The sequence below is a fragment of the Brachyhypopomus gauderio genome, chromosome 13, assembly GCF_052324685.1.
Source record: "Brachyhypopomus gauderio isolate BG-103 chromosome 13, BGAUD_0.2, whole genome shotgun sequence".
NCBI classification, from domain to species: Eukaryota; Metazoa; Chordata; class Actinopteri; order Gymnotiformes; family Hypopomidae; genus Brachyhypopomus; species Brachyhypopomus gauderio.
Window position 1 is genome coordinate 19,713,858 of NC_135223.1, and position 16,992 is coordinate 19,730,849.

Consider the following 16,992-nt stretch of genomic DNA (forward strand, 5'->3'; position numbering starts at 1 on the left):
TAGTTTAGTAAATGTAACAGAATAAGGCATAACCTAACTAAGGCATAACCTGTAACATTCAGAGTAATGCTAACAAAGCCAAAACGATACATTATTAAACTGAATTTTGAATGTAGCTAGCAGAACCCTCACAAGTGCAAAGGACCCCCATCTGGTTCTGGGGTGTATAAATCTGTTATATATATACTGAACACATGGCATTAGCAAACCCTTCATCTATAGAAGTATGTAATGCTTCATATTAGTGTTTAAAAAGTGATAGAAGGACCAGTAAGGAGGGTGGGCTGCTTGCCCCCATACCAGGACCCTAGAGCCCCATACCAGGACCCTAGAGCCCCATACCAGGACCCTAGAGCTTGGGCCTTTTGGATGGGATCAGCTAGAAGGTAAGTGAAGGTCTGAATACTACTGTAGAATTATAGCACAATGGTTTGTTCAACAACAATGTGAGTGAAACTCTATAGATGTAACCTCCTTGGTCTTTAAGAATATACATATTACCGTGGAGTGTAAGACTGATGATGTCTCTTATGTCTGACTGAAATATTTTTGCAGTGAAAGATGAGAGGTCCTTCAAATATTCTAAGGAACAATGTCTTTATCCTAAATCAACTTATCACAATTACACAACCTACTCATGATACACATAAAACACTTAAACAATGGCAAATGTGTCTTGCTGTGATAGAATAATAGTTATAAAATACAAAATAATTCACTCCACCGATTTTAAAAGGTGTCTTTTAAAGCATACTGCAAAAATAAGGTATTTTTAATGTTGCATGAACACATAGGATACAGTCAAGGGCACAATATTCTTCTGGGTGGAGTGCTGAAATAAGGTTGCAGCACATGGTGTCTGGTACTTTCAGAACAGTTACAGTAGGCTACATGTGAATAATAAAAATGAAGAGTAGGAATCATCACATTTCCATTAGGAAGAGCCCTAATGGTCTTTTGCTAATCACATATTTTTGGTATCAATATGCTGAAATAATTACTCCCATCTGCAATATCACACATCCGCACGAGAGCTGGGGTTTGTGCACATAGCACAGACATATATCTGTGAAGGCCAATGTTTAATTAGCCTGAAAGAAAGCACAAGAGACTCGGCAGAGATTAAAACAGCAGACAGCGAGAACAGCAGAGGGTGTGACAGTGCCCTCCTGTAAACGGGCGGAGCGTTATCAATCTGGTGGGGCAGGATGTCACTCCGCCCGCAGTCCGGCCCCCCTGACTGCGCCAGTCTGGCTGCTACACGTGTCTTTAGTCCTTAGCGCGCTCACCCAGATTTACACAGCAGACCTCAGCCTGTGACAGCCGCTCTGCTTCCAATGCCAGGTCTGTCCGCTGTAAACCAGCCTGTTCTGCAAGTCATGCTTACCTTGGGATTTCAGGGTAGACGTGTGTCCGAGTGCATTCGCAGCCTTATGGATGGCATGAAATACAGGTGAAACTGTGGATGAGTTAACGGCTTGGGTCACTCGCAAAAGCCTTATGCAAGTGTAATAAGTATCGATTTCTCCACCGGTGTGAGCAAAAAAAATTAATTCCAGGACTGGCCAACAGAGGTCGCTCTGCTGAGCTGTGCACTGGCAAAATGGACCACCTGTACCCAGCACGCGCCTCATTTCTCTGGCCACCAGCCACGTAAATCACTCAATCAGCCCTCTGCCAGCTTTGCCATCAGCATCCTACCTCACATCTTAGGGGTAATCAGTGTTGTTTTTCCTCTTCCTCATCCCACACACACTGGGCCCTAATGTGAGCATACTCCCTCTCTCTAGCCCCCCCCCCCCCCACCCCTCCTACCTAGAAACCATTCCTCTGCTATGCCTCCTCCACTTAGAGAGGCTGCAATCTCCCTCAGTCCCCCTGATTGCAATCAATGAGAGAACCTAATTCTGTCCGCTCCATTTAGAAGCCCCACCCCACCCCCACCTCGACAGCAGTTAACGTCTAACCATTTGTGACAGAATATATAATTTGAGGTGAACTATCAGTTGTTGTACCTGTGCTGAATCGTTGGCATTTCCACAACTGGCACATCTTGTTTCAGCAGAGAAAAGGAACCAAGTCTGAAACCGATCAGGACCCAGTTACTTTAAGACCAACCGAATGATGAAAAACAAAAGTGGGACGTGTCTCTACAAAATGGACTGCTAAAATTTGTATTATCATGTTTTGTCCATTTGTACACTATAGTAGAAAAAAAAATATGACGCATAACATTAAATCTCCATGTAAGGTCATTTGGATATTTATATGTGTAAATATATGTATGCATGTATGTGTATGAGAAGCTGTAAAAATGCTCAATTTAACTAATCTAAACTCAGGAGAAGATAAAGGGCAGGAACAGGTGCAGCCAAGACACTGTGTTACATGTAACCTCTACAAAACAGTAAACTCCATCCGCAAGGCGACAATAAGGGAACGTGCTACATCAGCCAGTTCACTAGTACCTAAAGCAAATCCTCTTGATATGCTCCATTTCTTTTTATGTCAGTGCCTAATGCTACAGTGGAAGAAACATCTTCACAAGTACAGCAGCAACAGCAAAAAATAAATAAATAAAAATAAAAAACGCCTGAAAAGTAGAAAAGTAGAGTGGTTATCACCTCAGAGGAACGATCTAATTATAGAATCTCATGACTCTGTTGGTTTTACAAAGCATAGCTAAAGGCAGAGAATTGTGCGTGGTTTATTCTGTACTGAATGCAAATGGTCTTGGTCTATTTTCCTAGTTTTCCAAATCACCTGCCTCCATCTCTTCCTCTCCACCTGGACACACATGCTGTCGCTGGGATACTGCAAAAAATATATATATAAAAAGAACACAACAACGCTGGCAGACTTCAAGCCTGGATCTACTGACATTAGTAATGTGCGAGGTGGAGAGACCTTGGCAAAATGGTGCAAACAAGGAGGCAGAGAAAAGATCGTGTGGTTGGCGTAACACAAGCATAATGCCTGCAGACCTGTGAGGTTCATGCACACCACTGCAACACTCATAAACCATTCATAAAGCCTCCCGACATTCATAAACCACACCTGGTTGACACCTTTAAGCAACCTCCCATCCCTAGAAGGAACTCCTCATCCAGTGAGCACTGAGTGGTAATAGCTTTCCTGCTTGGCAGACTCTAGGGAAGCTCCAGCCAGCAGGAAAATGATGATGACACTTTGGGGAGAGAGCAGTCGTGCGGCGGTGAGATATCTTCCCTGTCGTGCATGAGGCTGAACGTGCTGGAGGATGATCTGCCTCTGATAGAGCCCAAGACAGAGAGGAATAACTGGTGAAACCCACCAGGCCAGAATGATAGCTGTCATTGTATCATGGTTTTTCTGAATAATGTATGGAACCAAATATAACTTTTAACCTTAGGTATTATGAAGGCCTAAAAAGGCCTAAATGGCACGTTGTGATGGTCTGTGGTAGATGATATAGAGGCTTAGTGAGATAATAGAAATGATATACAAGTGAGAAATATCATCCTGCTTCACTGTCTTGAAGCTCAATCTTAAACATGAATGGTTATGGATATAAAAGTAATGTTTAACATCTTATAATTTCAGAGATAAAACAATGCTATCTAGATGTTTAGCATATTACAGAAAATGCAATAAAATAAAAATAAACTGTTTTCCATTGACAACACTAAAGCAGCTGGATCCATTATGCTCTAAGGGATGTGAGAATGTGAGAGAGGTGAGAGTCTCATACAAGCAATATATATATATATATATATATATATATATATATATACACACACACACCACACACACACACACACACACACACACACACACACACACACACACACACACACCTCATTTGGTCTTCAGAACTGCACCAATCAGGCATGGCATATTCCATTAGGTGTTGAATCCAATCTGCAGGGATCTTGGCCGATGCAGACAGGATGTCTTCTCGAGTTGCCACAGATTAGACGGAGGTAATAACATGCTCTAATTAGCCAGTTTCACCTCATCCCAGAAATTCTCTATAGCAGGGGTTTCAAACTCATTTTCACAGAGGGCCACAGCATTACGGTTGTCCTCAAAGGATCGTTTGTAATTGTAAGACTGTATAAATGTAACTACTCCTTAATTGTTAAATAACCTGAAACACCATACATCACACCATCCTCCTTCACTGACCATGTTGTGAAAATAATATAATATAATGCAAGCACAGCCATTAAATTACAAATGTTAAACTGTTGTTATTCTAGGTTGAAATACATTATATTTAGTTCAGATTTTTAGAAATGCTTATTTATTTTTGTTTTCTGCTCGAAGGTCTGACTCCTTCATTAGTTTAACCATGGATGGTTTTTTCTCCACACACTGCAGGTTTCCCATCTGTGCCTCCATCAACAGCTAATGAAGCCAGATGAATGTGAGAGTATATTTCAGGGTGCTTCTTGACAAACCAGCATCTTTATGTGTAGGTGATCTGGTGGAGGGCACCCTCTCACCCACATTTAGCATACACTGAAAACATTAACCCTCTGAAAAACAGTTCGGAAACTTTTGTTTTTCTTGAAGGCTAAATTTAGCATACTTAGCTCAGTGTGTGGTGTCAAAATATCAACGTATGTTGTACTTCTTTACCGACAATATTGCCTCATACACAAAATGTAGGTTTTTTAACCTTGAAGCATTCGCTTTCCCATCTTTCATTAAATTGCCTATACGTATCGTTTTTTCTTGGACACGTTGTGAAACAGCGTGAGAAACGCTTAGAGCAGGCGTACTCAACTAAATTTGTCCCCGGTCCAATTTTGGCAGATACCTTTGACCTGAGGTCCGGTGCGGGCGGGGGTGGCGAACGTAAGTTGTTGAGCGGGGGGGGGGGGGGGGGGTGGCGAACGTAACACTCGTGACGGAGTGTTTTTTCAATAGCCCTGAAATAAATGCTACGGTTTTGTTTTGGTCCGTATCCAGTTAATCAGGAATGAGATTGGGTCCGGACAGGACTGCGTTCGGGTCCGGATCCGGACCGCGGTCCGCCAGTTGAGTACCCCTGGCTTAGAGAAATGCTGATCTAGAAACACTGCAATCTAGTGGCGATATGAGGCGTGCAGGTCACAAAAACGATGGACATTGTGGGAGATGTAGTCTATGCTCGATTTTACAATGTACACTTTAAAGCAGCATAGACTTTTATTTTAAGACAGTATTACGTCTTTAATGATGTGGAAGGCCTTCAGTTTGCCACATGCTCTATAGGATTACTGTAAGATTGAGACCACTGAAGCAAAGAAAACTTGCTATCAAACTTGCTGGAACCAATCCATTGCTATTTGACCTTTGTGACACAGTGCCCTGTCCTGATGAAAGTGTCCTTCTGTCACAGCCAGAGCTGCCATTAAGACATGAACTTGGCTAGCTAATGCTTAGGTGAGCCCTCCTGCCCAAACATCCATCCACAGGTATCAGAGGACACAGGGTCTGCAAAAAAAACCAATTTCTCCACCCACATCAGCCTGAACTGTTGACACGAGACAGCAATGGTTCATCGATTCATGCTGCTTATGCTAAATTCTGACCAGCATGGTGCAAGAGATATCTGAGTTCATTTGGTGAACTCAGGTGAGGTTTTCCACTGCTCAGTGATCCTATTTTTGCAATCTTTTACCCAACAAAGTCTCTCCTTTCGGTTTCCCTTAAACAGCAATGACACCCAAATTGGTCATGTGCTGTTATATGCCATCTGTGCTTAGGATTGAGTTTTAAATATTTGGACATATTGGTTGAAGCATTATATTCAGTTGAAATATGCTTTACCTGTTTGGTAGAATCATTCTTGACATCCTCCTCAGATCCCTTTCGTCGATGAGTTGTTTATGTCCACAGGATCCCCTTTCGCTGGGTGTTTTTATTATTCACACCATTCTTGGTGTGAATACCACTGCAAGAGAAAAAACCCAAGTTTGGCAGTTTTTGAAATACTGGCCCTGGATTGTTCTAGCACTGACCAGGTTTAGCACCGGTGTTCATCTTTTATTTAACGTCACTCACACTGAAACCGATCCATTGAAAAACCTGCTCATCTGTTTATTTCTTTACAAGGAAACTATGACAGCAGGTGTCTCTAATAAAGGGATATATATATATATATATATATATATATATATATATATATATATATATATATATATATATAAAGTTGTAGCAAAGTACACAAAGTTTCCAGAGAAACAGGACATTTTAGACAGAGGTCCTTCATCAGCTGTGCAGGCAAAGTGCGTCAAGAAGAAAGAAGCACTTAGAAGCACTTTGCTTGCACAGCTGATGACGGACCTCTACCCGAAACGTCCTGTTTCTCTAGAAACATTGTGTACTTCACTACAATCTCTACGTAGATTGCAGTTATATATATATATATATCACAGGTTTTTACATACCCTTAACTGATGGCTTCCATTAAGGGCAATGGAAATAATCACAAACCCTTGACTGAACGAATGGGGAAAAACAGAAGTGAGGGCAGAGACATCAGAACACCGAGCTTCCACTTCATTATGGGATAAATATTTCCAAGGTCTGCCATAGTTTTGACATTAGGCAAAGACGGTCCACCAGAGGAAGCAGGCTAATCAGGCGGCGTTGGTGGCTGTCAGGGATGGACAGAACCTGCGGCAGGCGGACGGGTGAGTTCCTGGACACGGCTCGAGGGGAACACGTGGCCTTCACACAGCATGATTGCTCTCAGATTGCCCAATGACAGCCTGGATGGAGTGCTGGGCTGGCGGGTTGTCGGGAGGGGCCTGTCTCTCAGCATGGCCCCTAATGCCAAACATCTGCTGACACTCATGCTGAGGGGGGTTAGACAGTGTGGGGGGGGGGGGGGGGGGGGTGCCCGTGACAAGCCCTCACCTCGTTAGCTTATACTTGATTGTTGCCATGGCAGGAGAATTTGGCCCATAAATAATGCCCCGATACTATTTTCCTAAATCTGAAGAGAAGCGAAGAGAAAAAGAGGGGTAGATGGTGAGCAGATATGATAAGAGCCAGCAGGAAGGGTGAAAGAAAGGAGCGGAAAGGAGTGAATGTGAGGATCTGAAAAGTATAAAGGATGCCTGCGGGCCAGCACGCCTGTTCCACTGCAACCGCCGGCCTGTCACTCACTCACCAGCCATTCTACATGCACACTGACTCGGTGACAGCAGAGACCAAATTCAGGACAAAAACCAGCAAGAGTCAAAAAGGGAAAGAAAGCAACAGCACAAGCACCTGTGGCTTCAGATATCAGCAGTGCAACACTTCAGCAGTAGCTGTCCATAAAGGACATTTCTTTGTAAAAACTGGCCATTCAGGACCATGTCTGCACCCCATCTGTGGCATCTGAGTAGCCTCACAGCACTTTGTTGTGAGGGAGGTTAGCAAATGGACAGACTTTACTACAATTTTCCAAGGATTCTGCACTATTGTACAATATTCACAAAGATTTTGAGTCCACAGGAAACAGTTTGAATTTACTAGACAGATACACTTGACCTTGCCCTTATTGATTAGAGCCTTTCAGACAGCCAGCCTGCTCCGTATTGGCAGCAAGGAATGTGAACACAGAGAGAACTGTGTGGAGTCCTCACAAACCGCTGGCCAATCAGAGTGTAGATGTGCCTCCTAAGTGCAAGGTATGTGTGGAAAGTACAGTAATACAAATAGAAGCATAATCCTTTTATGAAAAGAAAATTGAAGTTCATGCTTGAATACTGCTGCCAGAGAGGTGGGAACTTTAGACATCAGATGTGCACTGGAAAGCATGAGAAAAACTCACCCCCAACAAGCAATTTCATGAGACTTGAGGTATAATTCCGCAATGACCATTCATCAGACGAGACTCTTGCGGGAGCAGTTATCTCCTACAAGCTCATCATAAAGGCTTTCAAACCGCCACAGAGAAGAGAGCGAGCTGCTTTGGTGTGTGTTTTTTTAAGCAGCAACTCAGATCTTTTCATGTTTAATCACTCGTTCCTTTGATATTTAAATGTTTCATGCTTCGTTTAATATGACAGCTTATTGTTTTTTCTTTCTTTTTTTTTCTTTTTTCAAAGGAAGATAAACTACGATAGCTCTCGAGCACTTTATGCCATGTGGCCCCAGATTGGCAGTGAAGGCAAATTCAGCACATCTGGTGCACGGCTGAGTGTGTCTCCCCCACACTCTTAATCACTGTCACATACAGCCTTATGAATAGCCTCTTCCAAAGACAATTACTGCGCAAAGGCCGTAGCTCACATATCAGACAAAGCACGAGATGTGGAGAAGAGTTAGTCAATGAGGTGTGAGAAGTCTTGAAGTGGGATTCTTTGGTTTAGCTGATGGAGTTTCTGGCCAAGGCAGGGGGCTGAGAGAGGCTCTCTGTGCTGAGATGTCAGCTCGGCACACGAGCAACACAGCCTCCTGCCACACGCCGATGTACGGTCTCTCCCCCCAGTGCCGCGCTGTGGTGACACAGACGGCCCATTACGTTTAAATTAGACAGCCCTGGATTTGACATGGGAGAGATGGAGGAGGGGAGAAATAATTCTCAGTGGCCTGGCAAAGTCTAAGTGAAAACGACTGTTAGAAAGAAAGGCGCATTGTACTTTCCTTTACACACACACACACACACACACACACACACACACACACTATAAGAGACAGGTTGACATGAAAACAGCTGTTAACCTTTGGACTGGGACAGTAAGCATGTGTGCTCTTTGTTTTCAGGGGCTGAGGGTTAATGACGCAACAGTCACTGAGGGATCTCCCGGTGCTGACCCACACACCAACTCACCAGACCACCTCTCCCCCAAGCTTCAGCCCGGCATGGTCTCTCTCCTACTCCACTGCCCTGTCTGCACCCAGGTGTCTGCTATCTCCCACTCATGTACTGCTCTCCAACTGTCCAGACATCCTTACCTGGGCTGGGACCATCTGCACAATGAAGAAAATAGCCAGAGCGTGATCAGTGACCTGCAAGATGGACACCGTGGAAGAAAGAGAAAGGGAGAGAGGAAGAGAGAGACAGTCAGAGAGAAAGGGAGAGAAACTGAGATGATTTCTGAATTTTAGGAATGATGTGGTGTTCTGTCTGTGCTCTCTTGTGTGTGTACATGTTTATATATATATATATATATATATACATACATATATGTCCATGCCCATAGCTGTCTACTGTATGGTGAATCTGAAGAAGATGGCAGTGACGGAGCCTGTGTTCACTCCAAGGTGCAGTCAGGTCACGGATACACTGGTGACACCAGCCTTCATTACAATCACCATACAGTAGGACAGAGAGACAGGCCCTGGGCTTATTACCATTAGTCTTACTGGCAGATTTTATCGTAATACCTGTTGTCCTGCTGGATTAGTTGCAGTGAAAATACTTTTTTTCAGCCATTTATCCCTCCTGTCAGTCTGATGCAGTCCCTCAGTCCCTCGTCGCTCCAACCACATCCACCCCCTCCACTACCCTGCCCCCACCACCCCGTCACCTCCTGCCACCTCCACACACCCCACCACCTCCTCCCACTTCCAGCCATAACCCCCCCCCCCAAATCCCACAAACTTTCTTCTGTTGGTTGTAGTCCAGACTTGGAGATGTGAGCCACTCTGTGTGTGTGTGTGTGTGTGTGTGTGTGTGTGTGTGTGTGTGTGTGTGTGTGTGTGTACTTCACACATCCTAAGCAGCAGAATCAAACAAAAGCACTGACACAGAAGCCGAAAGCCCTGTGAAGCAATGCAAGGTGAACAGTAGTAATCTTACCGAATCACTCAATATAGTGAGGAGCCTTGACACTCTTTTCAGCTTTTCAGCAGTACAATGCAGACTCATTCTCTTGCCACAATTTCAGAGCACTGTTTCTAAGCAACTGGGTACAAAATGCCTCTCCCTCATGATTGGATAGACACCACAGGCAGCGGGAGGTGATTATCACTGGCTCTTATCTCATATCGAACCAATACCAATTTCTGAGCAATTTCTATCCGGAGGGAAGATAAATGGGAACATTTAACATAGCATGAAGTCAAGGGAGTAAAACCTGCAAGAGAGATGGCAACTAACGACATGGCGTGGCTTAATTCCTGATGCTCTGATGTCTGGTGGGCAGTCTTGTGCAGAGGGGCGGTGGGGTGGAGGGCTGAACCAAAGCGTCTGTTAGCAGTGTGGCACGTCCAGGCCTGGGGCCCCAGTACAGGACCCTAGTACAGGACCCCAGTACAGGACCCTAGTACAGGACCCCAGTACAGGACCCTAGTACGGGACCCCAGTACAGGACCCCAACACAGGACCCTAGTACGGGACCCCAGTACAGGACCCCAACACAGGACCCTAGTACGCGACCCCAGTATGTTCCCCCTAGCACGGAAGCCTAGTACAGGACCCCAGCACAGGACCCTAGTACGGGACCCCAGTACAGGACCCTAGTACAGGACCCTAGTACGGGACCCCAGTACAGGACCCCACTATGTCCCCCCTAGCATGGGACCCCAGTATGCCCCCCCTAGCATGGGACCCCAGTATGTCCCCTCAGCACGGAACCCTAGTACAGGACCCCAGCACAGGACCCTAGCACGGGACCCCAGTATGTCCCCCCTAACATGGGACCCCAGCACAGGACCCTAGCACGGGGCCCCAGTATGTCCCCCCTAACATGGGACCCCAGTATGTCCCCCCTAGCATGGGACCCCAGTATGTCCCCCCTAGCACAAGACCCCAGTATGTCCCCCCCAGTATGGGACCCCAGCAGAGCCCCTCTGTGGCCCTGCAGAGCCTCTGCATAGCATGACCACACATGCATGTATACACATGTGAAACCGTGTGGGAGACACATAGACACACACATACAAATGCATAAACAAATACAAATACATATATATGCACAAACACGTGCACACACATTTTGCCCAAAATCAATTTTTTGGGGGATGTCCTTGTAATACAGTATGAGCAGTATCAGTTAATATCAATAAAAAATCTCTTGTGTTTGATAGAGGCAAACCAAGATTTTATTAGTTCTTTGAGCTACTAAACATGACTCTGCTTCACAAATACTTTGCAAAGACCTCAGGAATCAAGAGGTGTTAAAGGTACAGGTCATGTAAGGTGAAAGCATTACCCTGTGTAAGATCAGAACTACACCCCAAATATCTTTTTTTAGAATGTCCATCTATGTGAGACATGGGAATAAGCCATAGATTCTTACTGTTGAAATTGCAGGATCTAAACAAGAGGGACTCAAATAGACTTTCCTGGGTCCACCCAATATGGCATCTCTTTGTGTCTTTTCCATGATCTCTAATGGTCTTCGGTCTAATCCTCTTATTGGAGCCCTTCTAACTGGGTCTATGTGCTTTAGCCATAAACACACGTGCTGTGTGCTGGCTTAGTGAGTGCCAACACATGCGAGACCAAACCTCAAGTCTTAAAGCAGCTCGCGCTGTTTAATTGTGAAAGTGAATCGCACCCACACACCTGCAGTCTCCCCACGGCACTCTCTCACGTGTGAGGCAGAAAACGTGTGTGTTTACCTCACACGTGGCCCCCGCCATGTGTCCACACCGCTGAGGACCCTCATTACGATAAGTGGACAAAAGCAGCATCTCGTCGGAAAAGGGAAAGTCTAGAGCCACTGCCAAACACTACAGCCCGGACTACATCATTACTCACTGCAGTTTCATTCCTGCTGAAGAATTATGCGGAATGAATTGGCAATTTAATCTGGCACATTTCCATAAAACATGTAATAAGTACAGTGAAAGAAGATAAACAAAAACTGAACACGGAGCTTTAATGGGTGCACCGCGTAACAACTATTCGCTTGTTTTAAATGGGCTTGTACCGTAGGGGGGGAAAAATCTCACTGCAGTATTAATGAACATGCACTCTGTTGGTGCATGGGACCCTGTGTCCTTGAATGATTGGAACATTTTCCGTGTATTTCTCTGTCTTCATGTTCGTTCTCTCTCCATTCTTCTCTCCCTTCCTCTCTCCCTCTCCCCCTCTCTCTCTCTCTCTCTCTCTCTCTCTCTCTCCCTGGCTGCAGTCTCTGATGCAGCTCTTAATGGCCAGTGATGCTACGGAAGCTGGAATGGGAGCACTTAAACCCGCTGGCTGGGAGCTGCTGGATCTAAGCCTCCAGCTCCATGGCAAGGCTCACATCACCCATTATCAGTCCAAGGTTACAGGAGAAACATTACTGCAGCCTGCAGGAAAAAAAAACAAGGGACCCAGACTGTCTTTTGTGCTATAGACGCAAGCGGGGGGCTAGTAGGATCAGGCAGACGGAGATGGTGGGGAGGAAGGGAGGCGGGGACATACCCCCACCCGCCCCCACTCGCCCCCGCCCCCCCAACCTGCCTCCGCTGACTCTGTGAGTCAGAGCTAGAGATGTGGCTATTTACTGCTAAAACATTTCATGAGTAAAGCTAGACTCTAAGAGAGAGACATGCACAAGTCAGTGTGGTTCAAAGACTGCAGCTTGGGTGTGACACCTGGGACGTCCACACAGGGCCAGTCACATAAAGGGTAAAAGAGATGGGGACTTGGACTGTTCCTCTGCTCTTCCCTTTACAGTGAACTCTTCCCCACACAAACTTTTAGCCAATGAGCTTTTAAAACACATTCTTCCAAAAATTGTTGAATTTTGTTCATCAGTGTAGGGTTGATCAAATGTGCTATGTGTGTTAAACAAACATGAATGCAGGTATATGACCAGCACAATCAGATGAAATAAGAAGGATGCATAGATGCATGTCGAATGGGCCTTGGGTTATAATCCCAACCTTCTGAATAAGTGCTCAGTATCAATTGTAAGAGATAGAAAACTTTTCATTCTGAAGCATGATAGAAACATTAATGTTACTGCTTAACCTTAGTGATTTTGGGGGTACAGTTGTGGTGGCCTGCACTCAAACCTGAATAGATTTTTTGAATAGTCATCAATCATCATGACCATTTCAGCCATTAAGGGACTGAATTAACATGACAGCATTTCTGAGTAACTGACACTTGCCTATGAATCAGAAAGCCAACAGGAGACCCAACGCTTACAAGGAGAGAAAGAAGCAAGTTCAGCAGACACCAGAGCCACTCGGACTTCCACCCACTGGAAAACAGCAAGGAACCATCACATCAATATGCTTCACATTGTCCTCTTTATGCATCCACACACTCGTGCGTGCAGCTTGTCCGATCAGGCAGAGGCGGAGGTGTTCGGTCGTGTTCCTCGTCTGAGAGGAGAGAGAGGTGACGGTCCGAGATGGTGAGCGAGGCAGAGGAACAGGCGTGGAGAAATAGAGGTCAGGCATAACCACGAAGTGGGTCGACCCACACACTGCTGCTAGGACGCATGTCGTCAGAAGGCAACTGACCTCATCACTCAGCTTTAAATGGAAGCACAACTCCACTTACTTCCCCACCAAACACAATCTCCACCGACAGCTCTGTGCGTGAGCCTGCCCAGTGTCCCCTCACGGTCCCTGCCTCTCCTCCAATCACACGCCTGTCCCCATGGGGACAAGGAGAGGACAAGGAAGAACGTCTCCGGAAGAGTACTCACTTTTTAAGAAGGGATGAGCTAAAGTGAGATGGGCTAGAAAATCTCAGCATTGACTCAGTCCCTCCTCTCCTACATGCAGCCTAATCCTATTATTACAGCCAGCAGCAGTCCTACTTTCTCAGTCATTAACTCCAAACGAGCAGGATCCCAGTCTCCTTCAACATGCAGGGCTGGAATGAAGCTGCTTAGATGGACAGTGGATTTCAATACATGCACCCATATAATCTCCTCACCCCACCCAGAAGCGCTGTTTCTCCTCTCTGGAGATAATCTGCAGTAGAGGTGTTAAACCAGATGGTTTTTTTTAACCAGGTCTCAGGCGCCGGGGTCGTCTCGGGGACCGTGGCTTCAGCAGTAGGCGTGCGGAATGGAGCCGCTCCATCAGTTGGCTGCCTCGGCCCAGAGCCCAGGAGGCAGGTGGAGTTGGGAGGTCATTAAGATAGAAAGCCACATCTTAACTGGGCTCAGGGCTCATTACCTGAGGAACATACCATGCAGTGCTGACGAAGATGGTGGCTGTTCGCTAAAGCACGTGATGGAGGTGATGGAGACGCACAGCCCAGGCCAGTCTGATGTTCCACATCGCCTGCGTGACAGTTGTGCGTATGGCAGAGAACACGCGTGCAAACGGCACCCCTGTTCCACCATGCACTTGTGCACCTGTGCGTGTCTGTGGCAAGATCTAAGGAGGGACGTGAACTGACTTGGGATTTTTACAGACACCAAAAAAAAAACTTGCAGCTGTTGGCCTATTAAAACATGGCCATGAGTCTGTAAAACACATCTGCAGTGCCTCGGAAAAAGCCAGCATCATGCTCACAGTGGAGGTGGAGGCAAGACAGATTTGCCTTTACTGGGAGGAGAGTTACCCCAGCAGGACACTCAGTTATGCTTCCCTGCAGGGCATCACTGCACAACGTCCTCAGCACATTATCATAATGGTAATCGCCATGGTGAGCAAGTCCCTGTTTACCCTGGTTATGAGGTCTGTCTGAGCTGAACATATAAGTGGTGGCTATGGTGTGTGTGGAGAGTGACCTTGGGTGGGACACACACACACACACACACAGTGAAGCAGTCTTTAATGAGGGGAGTGGGGCCAGAGAAGAAGACACATCCCAATTCTCTAATGGCCCCCACTGCTGAGGAGGGGAGGAGAGCAGGAGTGAAAACAAGAGGCGGATATGTGTGTGTGTGTGTGTGTGTGTGTGTGTGTGTGTGTGTGTGTGTGTGTGTGTGTGTGTGTGTGTGGTGGGGGGGTGTTGTTCGGCAACACTATAAAAAAAATAAATTTTTATATAAGGATAAAAAAGACACCCCAAAGGAAGCGGAGGTGTATAATGAGAGGACGGAGCTGCTGAGTGAGGCGGTCGTGGCTGACACAGCCCAGAGCTGAAAGTCTGACCTTGCTTGCTGGATGACAAAAGAAACTGACATACACGCGGCGCACACACACACACACACACACACACACACACACACACACACACACACACACACACACACACACACACACACACACACACACACACACACACGTGAACAACTTTGGCTCACTTCATTATTCATATGCCCTCCTTGATTTTGGGCAGTCGCCCCACATTTTAAACGCCACTGTATCTCATTTGGACGTTGGCAGCTGGAGAGGTGAGGACTCTCTCTGCTGCATTTCAACACTGTTTGTGGTTTGGTTTAATGCATCATTCATCCTTTGTTTTGATCCCACTCTTTCAGCGGTACGGGTGCAGACTGACCCGTGGCAACAAGCAGCAAACCCCTCTGCTGATTCTGCAACCTTCTCTCCCCTGATCCCACCTGACCCTGAGAGTTCCTCTTCCACTTATCTCCACACAGCAGCACAAGAAACTAAGATATAAAGATATAAAGTCCTCAATGAGAGTCATTCTGCTAATGCATCTCAACCTTAAGGATTCCATTCTGACTTGTAGGCTTTCAACATCTCACCACTCATCTGAACCAACACACCACAGTGTGGCGGAGGAAGGCCTTTCACTGGTCAAAGGCACCATGCTGGTTTCAAATTGGGAGAACCCAAGAAGAACGGAGGAACCTAAAGGAGAACAAGAGACAAGAGAGAAGGAAAAAAGGACGTGAGCACCTCTATCTAACATTTGCATATGATTTTTCCCAAAATTCCCAGTGAGAATGAAATATTGATGTATGCACAGTCCTTACAGCAGCACAGGGAGGGTGGGTAGATGCATGTGTGTCCACGATGGGAGCTTGAAGAGTCAGCAGGTGCCATCAGGAGCAGGTCCTCTCGTGGTTATCGCAGAAGATGAAGGACAGAGTAGCGGCGCGTAGGGTCCGATGGGAGGAAGGAGGCCACCACCGTGCCCTGGCCCGTGACGGACGCAGCCATGAGCCATGAGGTCTACGACTCTCACAGGGCTTCCAGATGGCAGGAGGTCTTGTTCTCTCATGACGTCTACTAGAACAGCTTTTTTTTCAGACACCACGGCTACTTTTCAAAGAGCCAAGAGACGAACCACCACATATCTTACAAATATATTTAAAGATGACAAACCTGGCAAACACTAACACAGGTGAAACAAATTTACTTTAAAGGATGAATGATGGGGTGACCAGATTCATTGAATTAATCCTATGGAGAAAAGAAATGCATCAGAAGTACAGCACCAATCATTTGGACATGCCTGACATATATCTATGTTTTTCATACGCTAATTTAAAGGCATTTTACTCTAATGGTTTATGCTCAAATTAAATCTTAATATCAATGTACTTGCTTTTAAAAGTAATACATTAAAAAATAGATCTCCCCTCGGGAGATTTCAGATTTTCATTCAGAACTTCTCATACTATAAGTGTTCAATATACTGTATGAATTTCTTCACAATTGAACCAGCATCATTGGTGACTGGGTTGTGATCCTTGATAAGAGAAACCAGAGTATAAATTAAGTGTAAGTTTACATATGTGTTATGTTAGTGTTTTGATACCTTTGCTTTTCTTAACAAAAAAGCAGTAAAAAGAAAGAGTAGGTGTGTCCCAACGTTTCATTGGTAGCTTAGGCTACACTAAAACTGCTAGTATGTCACATGAGCAATAGTGCACTCTCTCGTGAAACATTCTGTGCAAACTGAATATTGAATACTGCCATAGTAACTCTTCATCATCAACAATCCTTAAAGGCATCATTGCTAAAAGCATTCTGATCCACACACATGCACACACTTGTTTTACCATTGATGCACAATCGTTGATTTTGGGCGGTCGCCCCACATTTTAAACGCCACTGTATCTCATTTGGACGTTGGCAGCTGGAGAGGTGAGGACTCTCTCTGCTGCATTTCAACACTGTTTGTGGTTTTGTTTAATGCATCATTCGCCCTTTGTTTTTTTTTTCTTTCTCTTTCTCTCTTTTATCCTTTTTACTTTGAAC

The 16,992-nt window shown here is 45.5% G+C and overlaps 1 long non-coding RNA gene across 1 annotated transcript; it reads right to left on the reverse strand.

Annotated features, from left to right (window-relative positions):
• Positions 1–2,005: 2,005 nt before the first annotated feature.
• On the reverse strand, positions 2,006–5,920 carry LOC143474425 (uncharacterized). Its single transcript, XR_013120763.1, has 3 exons — positions 5,800–5,920; positions 3,837–3,933; positions 2,006–3,270 (listed from the first exon to the last, which is right to left on the reverse strand). It is a non-coding gene; the product is annotated as an uncharacterized LOC143474425 (long non-coding RNA).
• Between the last annotated feature and the right edge of the window lie 11,072 nt (positions 5,921–16,992).